The following is a 12545-nucleotide window of genomic DNA, read 5'->3' as shown; positions in this document are numbered from 1 at the left end:
GTGACAGAAATGAGATATTATACTATGACAGTTCTATAGAAAAATCACTCCGAAATAACAAAACTTAAACTCGAAATGTTTTGCTCAATGTTGTATAAGATGAGCTGTTAAATCCAGATGCCTTTATTTTATTTGACTGAGGGGATCAGGATTCCAACAGGCACCTCGTTTTTATGTGTCTGTGGAGAGCTTGACTAATGACGAATACTGGCTTGATTTGTTTTCTATAGACAGTTCTGACCTTTCCAATTGGCACATCCTCTTATGAAAATGACCAGGGACTACCAGAAACCAGGAATGATCTTGCATTAAGTACACACATACATTACATTTGCCCACTTGCCACCTGGATGTGAAAACACTAACAGTGGAGGCTTTCTCAGAGGAGGAAGGGAAAACCGTCCTATTAATTTAATAAAAGTAAAAATTGTGAAACATTAAAAAAGTGGTAATTAATTGATTAACTTCTCTAAGGCATGCCCAAATTAAACAGCTTTCTACTCAGGCCCAGAAGATGGGATATGCATACAATTAATAATAATTAGTAGAGTTGGATAGAAAACACTCTAAAGTTTCCAAAACTGTTAAAATAATGTCTGTGAGTATAACAGAACTGATTTGGCAGGCGAAAACCTGAGAAAAATCCATTCACGAAGTATGATTTATTTCGGTTGTTGTAGTTTTCTATTCATTGCCATTACAGTATCCATTGACTTAGGACTCAAAATTGCAGTTCCTATGCCTTCCAGGCTTGTATTCTGAAAAATGAGGGAGTAAGAGCAGTCTGAATGAGTGGACCCTGCCGTGTCACAGAGCTTTTTCATGCGCGCGACCAGAGAGAGTGCCTTTCTTGTTTACCTTTTATATTGACAACGTTATTGTCTGGTGGAAATATTATCGATTATTTCGGATAAAAACAACCTGAGAATTGAATATAAACAAAGTTTGTCATGTTTGTAATACAAAAATCCAGAAATTCACATTGTATGATTTTTAAGAAATTAATTTGCATTTTATTGCATGACATAAGTACAGTATTTGATACATCAGAAAAGCAGAACTTAATATTTGATACAGAAACCTTTGTTTGCAATTACAGAGATCATACGTTTCCTGTAGTTGTCGACCAGGTTTGCACACACTGCAGCAGGGATTTTGGCCCACTCCTCCATACAGGACTACCCCAGATCCTTCATGTTTCAGGGCTGTCATTGGGCAAAACGGACAGTCTGCTCCCTCCAACGATTTTCTATTGGGTTCAGGTCTGGAGACTGGCTAGGCCACTCCAGGACCTTGAGATGCTTCTTACGGAGCCATTCCTTAGTTGCCCTGGTTGTGTGTTTCGGGTCGTTGTCATGCTGGAAGACCCAGCCACGACCCATCTTCAATGCGCTTACTGAAGGAAGGAGGTTGTTGGCCAAGATCTCGCGATACATGGCCCCATCCATCCTCCCCTCAGTCGTCCTGTCCCGTTTGCAGAAAAGCATCCCCAAATAATTATGTTTCCACCTCCATGCTTCACGGTTGGGATGGTGTTCTTGGGGTTGTACTCATTCTTCTTCTTCCTCCAAACATGGCGAGTGGAGTTTAGACCAAAAAGCTCTATTTTTGTCTCATCAGACCACATGACCTTCTCCCATTCCTCCTCTGGATCATCCAGATGGTCATTGGCAAACTTCAGACGGGCCTGGACATGCGCTGGCTTGAGCAGGGGGACCTTGCGTGCGCTGCAGGATTTTAATCCATGACGGCGTAGTGTGTTACTAATGGTTTTCTTTGAGACTGTGGTCCCAGCTATCTTCAGGTCATTGACCAGGTCCTGCCGTGTAGTTCTGGGCTGATCCCTCACCTTCCTCATGATCATTGATGCCCCACAAGGTGAGATCTTGCATGGAGCCCCAGACCGAGGGTGATTGACCGTCATCTTGAACTTACAGCTGTTGCCTTCTCACCAAGCTGCTTGCCTATTGTCCTGTAGCTCATCCCAGCCTTGTGCAGGTCTACAATTTTATCCCTGATGTCCTTACACAGCTCTCTGGTCTTGGCCATCGTGGAGAGGTTGGAGTCTGTTTGATTGAGTGTGTGGACAGGTGTCTTTTATACAGGTAACAAGTTCAAACAGGTGCAGTAAATACAGGTAATGAGTGGAGAACAGGAGGGGTTCTTAAAGAAAAACTAACAGGTCTGTGAGTACCGGAATTCTTACTGGTTGGTAGGTGATCAAATACTTATGTGATGCAATAAAATGCAAATTAATTACTTAATAATCATACAATGTGATTTTCTGGATTGTTTGATTCCGTCTCTCACATTGAAGTGTACGTATGATTAAAAAATTCAGACCTCTACATGCTTTGTAAGTAGGAAAACCTGCAAAATCGGCAGTGTATCAAATACTTGTTCTCCCCACTGCATGTTTGTATGTATAGAGAGATAAATATATTATTGCACGATAAAATTGTTGATAGAGATTTTTTAAAATACAGTAATATTCTTTTTCTTCTCTCAACAATTTTATCGTGCAATAATATATTTATGAAAGAGTTAGTTTATTTTGTGTGTGGGTCTTGTTTTGATGTTTTGCAGTGAACTAGTTTAGTTAAACCAAACAACAAGGATTTACTCTTGCTTGTTTTCTACAAACCAAATCTATTAGGATTAAATGTAATTGGACCATCGTAATACTTTGACCATGAAAGCCAGAGCAGCATTAACTCCCTACAGTTATACCGCCTGTATTGTCTGTCTACATTGTTACAGCAGTCTGTTCATTGTTGTTGTTTTTTTACAGTCTTTTTTATCAGAAAGGTGAGATTTGTATCTTTCTGGTACAATGCAACAGTTAGCTGTTCCTTGATGGTGTCAATCAAAGCACTAATTCAGATGTCAGAGCAAACACCACATCAGAGCATCCGTTACAACTTTCACGTACTGTCGAGCATGGTTTAAACTTTTAGTCAGAAAAGTACATGGGAAATTGCAAACTCTTTCTTTTTACTCCCAGGGAAATCTATTGCCAACCAATGTTTCCGCTTTGATTCTTCAACAACACTTAACACGCTGATAAACTGTAGGTACATCACTAAACATCCTAATAGGAGACAACGATAGAGGACATATCATTTGCCTTACAACAAGTACAATTAGGCCTACACCCACCCCTTTGCGCTGAGGTTGCATTACAGATAATGTATTGCTTTGAGATTGGGGACAGTGTTGTTGGGTGAAGGCCAAAACCATTGTTTACTGTGATGGATAAGCTTTCTGTTAGGGGGGGGGTACGGTCATAGATAATAGGAGATAATAATGTCAGATGAACTTGCAGTGGGTATTGGAACATACAGTATAACTCAAACATGGAGTGGATGTGAATGTTTGTTGGATTTGGCATCAATGACACCCTGACTGTTTTGAGTTGTGCAAACAACTTAGCATTCCGTCGAGGGCTAAATCAAATCAAACTTTGTCACATGCGCCAAATACAACAAGTGTAGACCTTACCGTGAAATGCTTACTTACAAGCCCTTAACCAACAGTGCAGTTTTAGAAGAGTTTAAGAAAATATTTACCAAATAAAAAAGTAACACAATAACATAACACTAACGAGGCTATATACAGGGGGTATTGGTACCGAGTCAGTGTGCGGGGAGTACAAGTTAGTTGAGGTAATTTGTACATGTAGGGGTGAAGGGACTATGCATAGATAAACAGCGAGTAGCAGCAGTGTACAAAACAAATGGAGGGGGGTTCAATGCAAATAGTCTGATGGCCATTTGATTAATTGTTCAGCAGTTGTATGGCTTGGGGTTAGAAGCTGTTAAGGAGCCTTTTGATCCTAGACTTGGCGCTCCGGTACCGCTTGCTGTGCGGTAGCAGAGAAAACAGTCTATGACTTGAGTGACTGGAGTCAATTTTCGGGGCTTTCCTCTGACATCGCCTATTATATACTGTAGGTCCTGGATGGCAGGAAGCTTGGCCCCACTGATGTACTGGGCCGTACGCACTACCCTCTGTAGCGCCTTATGGTCAGTTGCCAAGCAGATGCCATACCAGGCGGTGATGCAACCAGTCAGGATGCTCTCGATGGTGCAGCTGTAGAACTTTTTGAAGATCTGGGGACCCATGCCAAATCTTTTCAGTCTCCTGAAGGGGAAAAGGTTTTGTCGTGCCCTCATGCTGCCAAACATACCCTCGTAAAACTGACTATCCTACCGATCCTTGACTTCAGCGATGTCATTTACAAAATAGCCTCCAACACATACTCAAAACAAATTGGATGCAGTCTATCACAGTTCCATCCGTTTTGTCACCAAAGCCCCATATACTACCCACCACTTCGACCTGTGTGCTCTCGTTGGCTGGCCCTCGCTTCATATTCATCGCCAAACCCACTGGCTCCAGGTCATCTATAAGTCTTTGCTAGGTAACGCCCAGCCTCATGTCAGCTCACTGGTCACCATAGCAGCACCCACCCTTAGCACGCACTCCACAAGTATATCTCACTGGTCACCCACAAAGCCAATTCCTTTCCTTCCAGTTCCATGACTGTAACGAACTGCAAAAATAACTGAAGCTGGAGACTCATATCTCCCTCACTAACTTTAAGCACCAGCTGTCAGAGCAGCTCACAGATCACTGCACCTGTACATAGCCCATCCAACTACCTCATCCCCCATAATGTTATTTATTTTATTTTTTTGCTCTTTTGCGCCCCAGTATCTCTACTTACACCCTCATCTTCTATAAATCTATCACTTCAGTGTTTAATTGCCATATTGTAATTATTTCGCCAGCATGGCCTATTTATTGCCTTACCTCCCTTATCCTACCTCTTTTGCACACACTGGATATAGACCTTTTCTTTTGTATTATTGACTGTATGTTTGTTTATTCCACGTGTAACTCTGTGTTGTTGTGTCGCACTGCTTTGCTTTATCTTGGCCAGGTCGCAGTTGTAAATGAGAACTTGTTCTCAACTGGGCTACCTGAAAAAATAAATAAAAAAGATTGATGTCTACTGCTTCACTGTCTGTCGAGGCGATCTATGGCAGTGTAAATCTAAAGTTTACGCCTACACACACACACACATCCTGCTTCATATTCTTCTCTCTTTACAATCATCTGGTATGTACCTACGTAGGCCTTTTAGCTCACTCTACCTGGCACATCACAACTCCCATGTTACAACGGCAATTGCAGTTAAAGGGAGTGGGAAACCTTCAATCTAGAACATTCTAAACATGGACCTTGGTAATGATGACCGGAGGCACATTGACCATCTGCAGCGTCTGTTCCCTTCGTCAGGGAACTGGAGAAGGATGCGCTGTCAGTCTAACAGGGGAAACATTTGTTCCCAATAAATCACTCTGGCATCGCTATGCAAATTATCTATCTGTGCTGTTCTGAATTTTATTGCCTTAGTCCTGTGCTTTTCCAAAAGGGGATAAAACATGGTTAGTTAAGAGAGTGAGTTTCTTCTCTGGTTCTCTCTTCTCTCAATGATTTAAGAACTGGGATTGTTCCCAAGTGAAATGATAGAGGGTTAATCACCACATCCATCAACTATCCTGTCACTTGGTATGGCTAAAGAGAGGAACAGTTCTACACTTAAGTAGTAACAATATTGTCATTATGTGGTATGTTTAAGAGCATTTGCACATCGCACTACTTTGGTGACGGGTCACCCCTTTTCATTTGGTGCATCCAAAACCTATCCAGTCATCCCATTTCAGACACAAGACAGGTTTATGTATCATGGGAGGTATGATTCATGTTTGATGCCATTGATGAAAAAGAAAGTATCAAATCATTGTTTGGATTAAACTATTACACTACGGCCACACACAGACGCAATGCATATGGCACAAAAGCAGACATGGGGTGACATTTTTCTCTGGCAAAGACACTTGAGCTGTGAGCTAACGCACTGTAAATTAAATTATAATCTGCAGCACGATTTATGTTGTGACTTTTTTCTGTGAGAAGGAACTTTACTTTAACCAGATATTTATTTACTGTGCGATACACACAATACAATCGTGAGGTACAGTATCAGAGCCCCTATTATTTAGAACTTTGCTGCGTGTAAGTAAGTTCAAGCACAGCTATTTTAGTGAGAGGAAAAAGTTGCCCATATTATATTTCTTGACAGAGAGACAAAGAACCATCTCCGTTGTCCATCATTGATCAATGGGTGACCCATTGAAAAACTCATTTTCGGGCACAAAATCTCTATGTCCATAGCCTTAAAGGTGTAAAGGGTGTGCCTTGCCTTTAGTTGTTTGTCATTGTCAATCACTCGCTACCGAAAGGATGAGGCGGAGGGGTTAGGTGAGAGAATGGGAGGACGCAATGAAAGGAGAGAGAACCCTGGTGTGTGACAAAGTGAAGTGGCAACCAGAACACTAAAAATAGACATCCAATAATGAAGCACAACCAAATAACAAAACAAAAACTTAACAATGATGTTGAAAGTCTCCTTTCTCTCAAAAAGATGACCCAATGTCCTTGTTATGAGAGACAGAAATGAAGTACTGTATTTCCCAGATAAGGACAAAGAATTCCAACATCAAGAGGTTGTGAAAAAGGTTGATGAAATGGCCACACATATACCACAGGATGCCATTTGACCTGGAAAGATCATCTAAATCATTATACAACCTCTGTAGGGACAACGAGGAAGATTGAATGGATTGAAGGTCATTTAGTAACGCTATCGTGTACACCTTTTATATTGGTATAACTTTTATTGGATATATTCTTTACAGGACAATGATTAGCAGCGGTGAAAAATACATCTGTAATTACAAATGCTTCAAGTGTGATGCATGTCAGCAGTTTGCTGTTGGCATCCATATTTTTGCTTCTATTATGTCATGGTGCACTTTATCCAACCGATGGCAATTCATATCACTGCTGACCAGAGATTTTATTTTACTGTACTCACAATCTGCTACATTATCCATCGTTTAGTATTTCTTCTTATGTTACATTACACAGACAGACATCAATCCATTAGAGCAAAGCGAAATTCAAATAACACTAAAGACACTAACACAGTCTTGAAGGAGTTCCCACATATGCTGAGCACTTATTGGCTGCTTTTCCTTCACTCTGCGGTCCAACTCATCCTAAACCATCTTCATTTGGTTGAGGTCGTCTGATGCAGTACTCCATCACTCTCTTTGGTCAAATAGCCCTTACACAGCCTGGAGGTGTGTTTTGGTTCAATGTCCTGTTGAAAAACAAATAATATTCCCACTAAGCGCAAACCAGATGGGATGGCATATCGCTGCAGAATGGTGTGGTAGCCATGCTGGGTAAGTGTACCTTGAATTCTAAATAAATCACTGACAGTGTCACCAGCAAATCACCCCCATACCATCACACCTCCTTCTCCATGCGTCACAGTGGGAACACACACATGGAGATAATATGTTCACCTATTCTGCTTCTCACAAATACACAGCGGTTGGAAACAAAAATCTAAAATTTGGACTCATCAGACCAAAGGACAGATTTCCACTGGTCTAATGTCCATTACTTGTGTTTCTTGGCATAAACAAGTCTCTACTTCTTATTGGTGTCCTTTGGAAGTGTTTTCTTTGCAGCGATCCGCCTATGAAGGCTTGGCTCATGCGGTCTACTCTTTATTTTTCATTTGATTTCACCTTTACTAGGCAAGTCAAACCTCTTAGAGCTTCCTGGCTACTTTGTGCAATTTCCGCCTGAAGACATACCCAAATCTAACGGCCTGTAGCTCAGGCACAGAACCAAGGATATGCATATTCTTGGTACTATTTGAAAGAAAACACTCTGAAGTTTGGGTAAATGTGAATTGAATGTAGGAGAATATAACACAATAGATCTGGTTTAGATAAAACAAAGGAAAAACCATACGTTTTTTATTTGTATTTTTATACCATCATCTTTAAAATGAACAAGATAAAACAAACATTCAGATAGGATGATGGGGACAATTTCAGTGAAATATTCAAGAGAGCATCATTACTTGTGCAAAGTATCAGAATGATAACTTCCAAAATGTGTGTGCTACATGACATTTATCATGAAGTCACCCAGGTGTCCCACACAAGTATCCCAAATGTACCCAAGTGGCCAAATTGGTGAAGGTTTACATTTTGAAACAAATAACTATATACAAAATACCAAAATGGTATTCTAACACACACCCGCCCAAAAATTGAGAAAAATAAATGGAGAAAAAAAAATTGGGGAAAACATCATTATTGATGAAAAAATATGTGTATATACATTTACAAAATAATATGGGTAACTATTTACACACTTTCAATATTTGGAATACCCTCAGTCCTCTATCAAATCTATTTATATAGCCCCAGCCTAAAACCCCAAACAGCAAGCAATGCAGGTGTAGAAGCACGGTGGCTAGGAAAAATCCCTAGAAAGGCAAAAACCTAGGAAGAAACCTAGAGAGGAACCAGGCTATGAGGGGTGGCCAGTCCTCTTCTGGCTGTGCCGGGTGGAGATCACAGTGGTTGTAGAGGGTGTAACAGGACAGCACCTCAAGAGTAAAAATGAACAGTTTAGGGTTCCATAGCTGCAGGCAGAACAGTTGAAACTGGAACAGCAGCAAGGCAAGGTAGACTGGGGACAGCAAGGAGTCATCATGCCAGGTAGTCCTGACACATGGTCCTAGGGCTCAGGTCCTCCGAGAGAGAGAAAGAGAGAATTAGAGAGAGCATACTTAAATTCACACAGGACACCGGATAAGACTCCCATTCGGAGTCAGTGTCACTGTGAAAGAAAATGTTCAGTTAGAATAGTTTCACATATGAGCCCTTATTCAACAGGTATAATAAACAGATATATATATATATGGAGTACAGGGAAGATAAGGTTGAATATATTATTATGACATGCTAGATCTACTGTCTCTTTTATATTATGACATTTCAGCTAGATCTACTGTCTTTATTATATTACAACAGACCAGCTGTATCTACTGTCTCCATTTCACTTTGGCCATTGTTGTGGACCTGCCCTCCCCTCAACAGCCTCAAATAGGCTATTTCATGTGGGTTGGGGTGGGGCGGCAGACACGTGCATCTCACATTTCATGACATTACATGTTTATATATTGCTTCTAAAATAAATAAAAAATCACAAGTAATATTTTGTATTATTAATTTCAAACAAGGGCATTAGCATGATAAGAATTTACCAGTCCAAAACGATGTCCTCTCCCGTTCAAAAAATATTTCTCCACAATCGCTAAATTAATCGTCCTACAGCAATCTTTGTCTCACTTTCCATATCAATTTATTCTAAAATTGTGTGTACATCTGTATATCTAGACTTAGATGTAGCTTTCCCTGACTTAGTCGCCAAACTGATTGATATATAAACAGCTGAATCTGCGCGTTTACCAAACAATGCAGTGCGTAATATGTGTTTCTCCTTCCGGTATAAAACTTCAATAGCGATTGACACTTACTCTGGAGCTCACTACATGGGTAGGTCTTGCAACACATAAACTTGACCTATTGCCGTTTATCTCAGCTCATTGGCTATCTACCCAGCTAGATTGCAAGACAATCAGTGGTCATTGGGTTAAAAGACAGTCAATCAACGAAACAGCGGGCAAATCATTGGTGCACTATGATGTCATAACTTGTTGTCTGCAAATCGGTTTCTTTCAGTCAATACGTCCCGCGAAATGGCCCATCACGTTGTATTGTGTTACAAACAAACCAGTTGATTGCAGTGAAACCAAACATGACTGGAAAAGTCACGTTCTGTGTGGGTTATTTACCTGGAATGTGTCGTTGAAAATGGAATGAGACGGAATTCACGACACAAGCGGTTCACAAAATGTTTCGTGTTCGCCTATAAAAACAGATTTTATCAAACAAAAGATCATTCATTGTGTAACAATGAGCATTGGAATTGCAAACAGATGAAGATCGTCAAAGGTAAACGATTTATTTTAATCCAGTTAGTGATTATGTTATGCCGGTGCTGGTTAAAAAACATATTTTTTTGATGGGGCTCTATACTCAGATAATCGCAACGTATTCTTTCACAGTAAATCATTTTTAAATCTGACAACGCAGTTGGATTAGCAAGACTCTAGGCTTTTGATACATGTGAGACACTTGTATTTTCATGAATGTTTAATATGACTATGTATGTAACGATCACCGTATGTTTTGGAATTTCAGCCCGCTAGCGAGTTCCGTGCGCAGCGAGGTTAACCTCTCTGCGCACTGAACCCATTAGCGGGAATACAAACGCATTAAGAAATTCCGTGAATTAACTTTTAAAAAGGATTGAAATGCATTCCAGGTGACTACCTCATTAAGCTGGTTGAGAGAATGCTTAGAGTGTGCAAAGATGTCATCAAGGCAAAGGGTGGCTACTTTGAAGAATCTCCAAATATAAAATATATGTTTATTTGTTTAACACAGTAGCCTAGTGGTAAGAGCATTGGGCCAGTAACCAAAAGGTTGCCAGGTCAAATCCCTGAGCTGACAAGGTAAAAACCTGTTGTTCTGCCCCTAGGCTGTCATTGTAAATAAGAAATAAATAATAATTTGTTCTTAACTGACTTGCCTAATAAAGGTCAAATAAAAAACACTTTCTTGGTTGCTAGAGTTATTTCATAGTTTTTACCTTGATTTCATGATTTCTTCACTATTATTGTACAATGTAAAAAAAATAAAGAAAAACCCTTGAATGAGGTGCCTTCAGAAAGTATTTCCACATTATGTTGTGTTAAAGACTGAATTTAAAATGGATACAAATGAGATTTTTTTATCACAGGCTTATATATATATATAATTGTGTACAGATGAGCGTGGTACCTTCAGGCATTTGGAAATTGCTCCCAAGGATGAACCAGACTTGTGAACCAGACTTTTTTTCTGAGGTCTTGGCTGATTTCTTTTGGTTTTCCCATGATGTCAAGCAAAGAGGCACTGAGTTTGAAGGTAGGCCTTGAAATACATCCACAGGTACACCTCCAATAGACTCAGATGTCAATTAGCCTATCAGAAGCTTCTAAAGCCATGACATAATTTTCTGGAATTTTCCAAGCTGTTTAAAGGCACAGTCAACTTGGTGTATGTAAACTTCAAATCCTCTGTAATTGTGATACAGTGAATTATAAGTGTAATAATCTGTTTGTAAACAATTGTTGGAGAAATTACTTGTGTCATGCACAAACTAGATGTCCTAACCAACTTGCCAAAACTATAGTTTGTTAACAAGAAAATTATCTGTAGGTCTCTCAGTCAAGCAGTGCATTTCAAACACAGAATCAACCACAAAGACCAGGGAATTTTTCCAATCTTGATATGGATTTCACATTACTGGGAATACAGATGTACATCTGTTGATCACAGATACCTTAAAAAGGTAGGTGCGTGGATCAGAAAAACATTCAGTATCTGGTGTGACCCATTTGCCTCATGCAGCGACACATCTTTGTATAGAGTTGATCAGATTGTTGATTGTGGCCTGTGGAGTGTTGTCCCACTCTTCTTCAATGACTGTTCGAAGTTAGATATTGGCGGGAACTGGAACACCCTTTTGTACATATCAATCCAAAGCATCCCAAACATGCTCAATTGGTGACATGTCTGATGAGTATGCAGACCATAGAAGAACTGGGACAATTTCAGCTTCCAGGAATTGTATACAGATCCTTGCAACATGGGACTGTGCATTATCATGCTGTAACATGAGATCGGGATCTCATCACTGTTTCTCTGTGCTTTCAAATTGCCATCAATTAAATTAAATTGTGCTCGTTGTCTATAGTTTATGCCTGCCCATACCATAACCCCATCGTCAACATGGGGTACTCTTTTCACAATGTTGCAATCAGCAAACCGCTTACCCACAGTTGAAACCGGGATTCATCCGTGAAAAGCACACTTACAGTTTTCCAGTGGCAATTGAAGGTGAGCATTTCCCCACTGAAGTCGGTTACGACTCTGGTGAGGCCGTTGAGCACACAGATGAGCTTCCATGAAACGGTTTCTAACAGTTTGTGCAGAAATTCTTCAGGTGTGCAAACCAACAATTTCATCAGATGTCTGGGTGACTGGTCTCAGATGATCCCTCATGTGAAGAAGCCGGATGTGGTGGTCCTGGGCTGGCGTGACTACACGTGGTCTGATATTGTGGGCAGGTTGGACGTACGGACAAATTTTCTAAAACTACATTGGAGGCAGCACATGGTAGAGAAATTAACATTACATTCTCTGGCAACAGCTCTGGTGGACATTCCTGCAGTCATCATGCCAATTTCAAGCTCACTCAAAACTTGAGACATCTGTGAAATTGTGTTGTGGAACAAAACTGCACATTTTAGAGTGGCCTTTTATTGTCTCGAGCACAAGGTGCACCTGTGTAATGATCATTTAACCAGCTTCTTGATATGCCACGCTTGTCAGGTAGATAGTGAGCATTTCTCCGTTGCCAAGATAATCTAACAGGGATGCAAACAAATTTGTGCAAACATTTTGAGAGAAATAAGGTTTAGGTGCATGTGAAAC

Source organism: Oncorhynchus nerka, linkage group LG28 (genome assembly GCF_034236695.1).
Source record: "Oncorhynchus nerka isolate Pitt River linkage group LG28, Oner_Uvic_2.0, whole genome shotgun sequence".
NCBI classification, from domain to species: domain Eukaryota; kingdom Metazoa; phylum Chordata; class Actinopteri; order Salmoniformes; family Salmonidae; genus Oncorhynchus; species Oncorhynchus nerka.
The sequence above is the reverse complement of the archived record's forward strand: the minus strand, read 5'-3'. Positions refer to the sequence as shown.